Raw genomic sequence first — 7,705 nt, 5'->3', positions numbered from 1 at the left:
CCTAAAGGGCCCATATCTATATGAACTTCAGAACGAACTGGCTCCCACCTAAGCACCATGTTCAATCATGGTCTCATCGCCAGGCTTTGTGCCCACTGAATGGCGACACAACAACAATTCCCACACCACTCAAGGGGGGCCACCACTGATCCTGGAAACCTATCAGCTATTAGCCCCCTAGCCTGGTCTGCTAAACAAAGACATTGGTAACCTCCAAACTCTGGACCCACCCAGTTTTGGTTTTTGTGAAGGCAGACACAGCCTATCTTGACCTCGCCAAGGCTGTCGACACCATCCCCATTCTGGAATTATAGCTACTCTCACAAGCAAGCTGGTGGTGGTGCTGCGTTGCAGCAGCGCCACAGTGTGTGTTGTTGTCCTCCGTCTAACTCCCCAAAGAGAAGACATGCATGGACATGTGGATGCATGATGAAGCTTGCCAGGCTACGCAAGTCGGGGCGCCAAATCTGTGCATGGCAAGTCAAGCGGACAAATCTACTGCCCAATCTAACTGCGAAAAGCTGAAAGATAAAACTAAAACTGAAAAAAAAAAATACTATACACATCCACACTGTAAAAGTTGCAGACTCAAAATCTGACTTCAAAACCATTGACAAGTGGAGTACACCAGTTCAGTCCTGACCTCCTTCTCCTATCTGGTATCTACTGAAGTACAGGCTAACACAGAAGGCAGGCTGCTAAAATGAAGTGAGATTCACAGATTACAACTAGGAGCCATATCCCCAAATGATGTGGACATCCTACAGAAGGGCCTCAATGAGACAGATGCCTGGTGTCAGAGGCATGGCCTCAAGCTCAAATGTCCAAAGTGTATTGTCATCCCCTTTGGTAAAAAAACTACCCATGAACTACATGTAGCACACCTCATCACAAAAACACCCCTTTTGGAATGTACCTCACAAGACATCTGCAGCAGCTGAAAAGTTCACAGAAGTACCTCACAAAGAGGATTACTGGCCTCAAACAGATGCCCTACACTGACCGTCTCAAAAAACTCCAGCTTTACTCTGTAGCATATCGCCTGCTCCAAGGAGATCTCTGCCTAACATATAAAGCTATGTTAAACCCAGAGCTGTTGGACATGCTACACCTTAAGAAATCCCAATCCCTCTGAGCTACATGCTCTAGGGACCTAAACATTGTCACCACAATAAACAGGACATGCTGGAAGGATAGATTCCTGTCCCAGAGACTTCCTATACTTTGGATCAAGCTACCCATCTATGTCAAGCAAAGTTCCTCATTAGCACTCTTCAAGAAAAATATTGATGAGTGAATGGGAAATAGGAAATACACCCTGGGGATCACTTCTGTGGCTCTGCTCGACAGGGGCACAGGAAATTAACATTCTTGGGTGGCATAAGCCAGGGAATCTTGTTGGCTAGGCTTACTTAGGCCCTTGGGCCGATAGCCTAGTACCCATCTATGAACCTATGACTAAGTGCACAGGTTCTAAAATTGTCCTGCATTTCAGTGCTGTTACTACTGTTCTGTTGCTCGTGGCTGCTGATCTAGAACCACTACAGTGATAAACCACCTAAGTTTGCCTCCTACTCAATACCAAGACAAGTAAAAGTGATGTTCATGATGTCCAAAAATAAGGAATTGCTCCTCTTTGCAGCCAAATGGGGTATCTATAGCCACATTTTTGTATTTTCTTATTGAAGTGATGGATACAAGAAAGAAGTTTGCAGTTTTAAAAAGAATGTTATGGCTTAAGAACATTATAGGCTCATAGGAGGTTACTAGGTTATTGGCCCTGAGGTCCTTATAAGCCTAGCCAAGAGTTTAGCACATGTTTAGACAAGTCAGCACCCAAAGCCCCTGTCCAGTAGGGGCACAGGTGGAATCCCAGGGGTGTATTTTCTGTTCCCCATCCAGTTATCCAGGTTGTGCTTAAAAAGTGATGATGAGGTTCTCTGCTTGATGTGGAGAGGGAGTCTATTCCACAGATGGGGGAGTCACTGGGACACAAATCTGTCCCACCAACAAGTCCTACTGATATCACAGACAAGTTTGAGGTCACATGTATGGGTTGCTCGAGTGGAGCTTGACTTGTGGATATGCAGCAGTCCCATCAAGGCAGGGTCTGAGATTGCTTTGCATGCCAGACAGAGGTCACCTCTGAGGAGTCTGTATGAAACTGAGTAGAGGGACAGGGCTTTTAGCCTATCTGTATAGGATAGATGTTTGAGGCCCTTGATTCCCGAGTGAGGAACCTCTGTGGTCTCTCCAGCTGCTGCATGTGCTTTGCGAGGTACATGCCAAAGAGGGTGTTGTACTCAATAATTGGCCTTATAAGAGAAGAATACAGGGATGTTATGACCTCTTTGTCCCAGGATGAGATACCATGTAGAAAGCTTTCCATATAATGGCAATCATATTTTCTTTTCCCAGCAGCTTTAAAAGTATTAGTGAAATGATACACACTAACTTAGAATTTTACTCCAGAAGTAAAACTTAAATTAAAGGCCAATAATACCATAGACTGAAGATTTTGCTTCCCACGGGAAACATTTTCCAGAATAAAAGGGGATACAAAATGTTCTTTTCCAGAGCTTTTCAGTTCAGTGAGACTTGAGGAATTTGTTTTTGCCTTTTTTCATGTATTTGCCTTGAGTGTTTTACTACATAAATGGTGGCCAAGATTCTTGATATTTTTTCAGTTATTATAAATGCTATGAAGTATTAAAATAAATTCAGTCAGGTATTGTCCTACTTAAATATGGAAGAAGTATCTGATGTATTGATAAATCCAGGTACTGCAAACTTATCTGGAGAGACTTTAAGTACTTATATTAAAGTGCATACAATCCAAGTTTTTTTTCCACAGCCTTGATGCAAGGTCTTACTGGTATGACTTAAATATAACACTAACAGATTTATAGTAGTGTTAGTTTGTGTCTTATTTAAGGATTAAAAAGAATTTTTAGATGATAATTTGAATGGAATTCAGTCCTTACCTAGAGTTTCTATAATATATTTGGGTGACCACAAGGTGGTATTAGACAAATAAGTGGATAAATCCTCCTTCCTAGGTATACCAGGATACCAGGATAGATGCAGACAACTGCTAAAACAGTTTATGCAAATACACATGTTAACTGATTTATTGAAATTCAGATTTAATGGAACTAGGCAATACACTCATTTAGCAGATCAGACAGCACTTTTTAAATAACTGATTTCTGTTTTTGTCACCTGGATTTGTCACAATTATAATACAGATAAATGTGCAACTTTGTCATTACACACATCACTGGGGTTTAACAGTTCATTTTTAGATGGCTTTACTAATTTGTGATTAGCATAAGAAATCAATATCTTACATACTGCAGCATGGTACAGAACTGGTGTAATAGATTAAGAAATAATAAATATTGTTATTCATAAAAAATGCTCTTGTTAGTATCTTTTATTTCTTTATTTTTTGTGGGGGGATTCCTTTAAGAGTTTTTTATCATTTAAAAAGAGCACTGAAAATATGAAATGGGAAAATCTGAAAAAGCAGATCATACAGGTACATAGAAACATTCATTTTTAAGCTGTTGCAGGTTTTGTTTGATAAATATGCAAAATCTCTTCAGAATAAAAAAAATATATAAGTTGATAAGTGATAATATAGACAAAAAATAAAACAAGTTTAACTCTATGGTTTTGACAAATAGAAATGGGAAGCCATTCTGAAGTAAATAAAACACGTTAAAGCAAGAAATTATATTTGGCAGCTGATAAGTCAAAACAGACATACTCTTAATAATGACAGCCTTTCAGACTCTGAGAAAGTCACCTAAACATACATTTCTCCAGGCTCATCCTGAAAAGGGACATTTGTTACTGCTACACTAGTTGGGATTAGGCAATACTTCTTAATAAGCACCTTTGCATTAATTGAGGATAATTTGCACACTTTTAAAATATGTTTAGTAAAAAGTCCAGCTTAAAATGAATTATCTATCTATATGAAAGACATTTGTTAATCTTAAGCGGTGATCAAATTCAGCTTTGGTGATTTGAAATCAGTCCATTGAAGCATCACTCAGTTAACAGTCAAAGAAGCATAGGATAACATCTATATTATAGTTTGTGCTCAGCTTTTACATTGCTGAGTTTGTGGGTTTCACTGTCTTCAACTCATTATTTTCATGTTAAACAAGTCAGGTTTCATTGAGTCATCTGTTCCAAGTTTGCAAAGTGTATGAGATATGTATGTAGTTTGTTTCTGTTTATGTTTTTAATGTGGACAAAATATGTATTGCAATAACAATAAGCTGCAAAGCTCACAAATATAATACACCTGTGGTATTACATAAGTAGTCTTAAAAAAAATGTAGGTGGTTTATCACTGTAGTGCTCCTAGATCTTAGCAACAGAATAATAGTAACAACACTGAAATGCAGGACAATTACAGAACCCATGCACTTAGAAGGGAATATAATTCAGTGTCTTCACAGCAAGTTCAGTTCAGTATCTAAACAATAAATGTTCAGATGTTATGAAGTCATACAATTACATTTATAATTTATCAACTTTAGCTCAGAACCAGACAGAACACATATTTCTTTCTCAACGACCTGGATGAGGTGCTTTTTAATATCCTGCAGACACTTTTCTCTGAGCTGCCAACATTTACATAAAAAGGGTGCTGTGATTCTGTCACATTAAAGACTAAACAAAGTTAATGGCTGCAGACTGCACCATCTGTAGCTTGGCAGTATATTGAAATGAAGCACTTCACTTAAATTATATAAGCCATGACATGAAGTCTTAAGAGAAGACAATTTCAATGTCTCTGAAATTAGCATGCTGCTGGCATTCACTGCTGAACCTCTGTGAAAAAATAAAGCTGCTGATGTAATTAACCACACATCATACCTCTCAGGTTCCAACTAATACTTTCTTCAGGAAACTTGTTTGTTAGAAGATAGTATTGGCTTCTTCGGCTTTTCCCAGTTAGGGGCCGCCACAGCGGAACTCCGGTCCACTAATGAGTGGCAGTAGATTTTTTTTACAGGTGCTGAGGTGCCAGCTCGATGCCCAACCTTCAATGAAGGCACACACATTCTAGGCATTTCTTTTGAATGCCACTCGACCGCAGGGAGGACATGCAGACTCCACACAGAAGGCGCTCCAGCTGAGAATTGAACAGGAGAACCTCTTGCTGTGAGGCAACAACGCTACCGCTGCACCACCACGGCTTTGTTAGATGATAGCATACAGTTGTTAAATAATTTGGGCTATGAATTTTTAGTTTCATCTTCACTTAATAAAAAAGAAGAAGTACTGTTATTTTATGAAGGAAAAGGTCTAGTTATTCCAAACATTATTAAAAGTACAACAATTCTAAAGGAATGCACTCACTAGTTACCAGCCTCTAGAATAATAAGATATATACACTCGCTATTTTTATTGGATCCCATGTATAGCTGTGGAGATACAGAAAAATGATCTGGAAATATTGTAAAGTTTATGGAAAGGTGGTTGTATTATTGTAGGAGAGTTTAATTGTATTTAAGATAAAAAAAGATACAAGTGTTGATAAAAATATTATCTACTACTGCTAAAATATTAAATAGATTAAAAATAACAGCTTAAATGATTTAATAGATAACAGAGAAAAATATTTTCTTTTCTTTATTCATTATTCTTATGCCCAAGACACACAAACACATATTGGTAAAGCATATGTTTCAATAGATATATTAAATACAATAGAAACCTTTAAGACCAACCCTTATTCATTATCTGACTACAATTATTTATGTATAAATTTAAGATTAGCTCATAGGAACTTTCAATTGGTATATAAAATTCCAGCAAATATGCCAAACCTAAAGCTGTTAAATCCCATCTTTTTGAACAATTAGAAAAATATTAAATTTGATGATAATGGAATGGTTAATAGCATCATTTTATTGGAATTCATTAAAATGTATATAAGCAAACAATGGGAAAATTGACACATAATAGAATAAAAGAATTTGATAATGATATTATTATAATACAAGAAAAACTACATTATGTCAGATTAGGACAACAACATTTAAAATTGATAACTCTGAAATTATAAATATCTAATTGAAAATATCAAGAAATTATTTATAGCAAACAGAAATTGTGTTAGAAAAATGTAAAGTGCATAGTCATTAAATGCCACCTAAAAAGCTTTATCTGTTGTTGAACAGGGATCAATTAATGAGTGAAAAAACTCAAATTAATAATATAATGGATCCAATAACTAAAAGGAATACATCAGATGTTGGAAAAATGTGTGGCTCTGTAGCTCAGGGGTTAGAGCACTGGTCTAGTAAACCAGGGGTCAAGAGTTCAAATCTCATCAGAACCTGTGTTTCTTTTTACAGCTCATGTGGAGTAGTGGTAGCTGCTGTGACTGCAGTGCACAGGGTCATAAGGTTTAAGACCTTGCCAGCGATGTGTATTTTTTCTCTGTCTCATATTGCCTACTTAGAGGCGATCTTTGCTTGACTTACAAAGTCATGTCTGACCCAGCTCTGTTAGAAATGTTACAGCTAAAGAAATCCCAATCCCTCCACACCACACACTCTAGAGACCTCAAACTCATTACCACAATCAACAGAACATGTTGGAGGGACAGGTTCATAACCCAGAGACTGCCCATGCTATGGAATAGACTTCCCATACATGTCAAACAGAGCACCTCACTGGCCCTCTTCAAGAGAAATCTTGATGAGTGGATGGAAAATAGAAAATTCACTCCAGTGGCTCTACTCAACAGAGGCACTGGGAACTAAGGTTAGGTGGCATGATGCCAGGGTAATCCTATGGACTAAGCTTGTAAAGGCTCCAGGGTAATTAGCCTAGTACACACATATGAACGTATGAAGAATTAAATAAACATAACATCTTATCTGAGGATATTGTTATTGATAGATATTTAAACATGTTTCTATTAAATTAAATATTGTATTAAATATAGCATTGATAGTGAACCTATTTCTTTAGTTGAACGTAAAGATGTTATTAAAGAAAGTACAAAAGGAAACTTCCCAGGGTTAGATAGTTTAAATGTATAAATATATAAACTATCACCACCTAAAGTAATTATCTTGTTGGGTGAAACTTTTAAATTAATGTATAATTCTAAAATCATTCAACCTTCTTGGGAAAATATAATTACAGTAACATTTAAACAAGAGAAAGAAAAATAATTGTTTTATCCTATAGACCAATCTCACTACTAAATCTTGATTATAATGTATTTACTTCAATATCTTCTATAAAACTAAAGAAGTTAATGGATAACATTATAAACAAAGAGCAAACAGGTTTTATAGTGAATAGATTACCATATGACAACAATAGAAGAGTAATTGTGATATCTGACTAAGCTAAAAAGAAAAATTAAAAAATGGCCTTAATTGATATTGATATTGATATTAATATTGATATTGAAAAGGCTATTTATTTGCCTGAATTGAATTTCTTATTTAAAACTTTAACAGAATTTAGATTTCTTAGTAATTTTGTTGAACTATATAAAAAAACTTATATGTAGACTCTAAAGCTTTTATTAAAACAGGAAGTTTTATCTCTAATTCATTTAAGATAAAGAAAAAAAGAAACAAGGCAAGGCTTCCCACCATCAGCAATATTATTTGTTTTAGTTATTTAATCATTTTCCAAACAGTATTAGATGTAATAA

At 36.2% G+C, this 7,705-nt stretch overlaps 1 non-coding gene across 1 annotated transcript; it reads left to right on the top strand.

Annotated features, from left to right (window-relative positions):
* The first annotated feature begins 6,294 nt into the window (after positions 1–6,294).
* TRNAT-AGU lies at positions 6,295–6,367 on the top strand. The gene has a single exon. It is a non-coding gene; the product is annotated as a tRNA-Thr (tRNA).
* The last annotated feature ends 1,338 nt before the right edge of the window (positions 6,368–7,705 follow it).

Source organism: Protopterus annectens, chromosome 8.part0 (genome assembly GCF_019279795.1).
Source record: "Protopterus annectens isolate FY-2018-M chromosome 8.part0, PAN1.0, whole genome shotgun sequence".
Taxonomy (NCBI): domain Eukaryota; kingdom Metazoa; phylum Chordata; order Ceratodontiformes; family Protopteridae; genus Protopterus; species Protopterus annectens.
The sequence above is the reverse complement of the archived record's forward strand: the minus strand, read 5'-3'. Positions and strand labels throughout refer to the sequence as shown.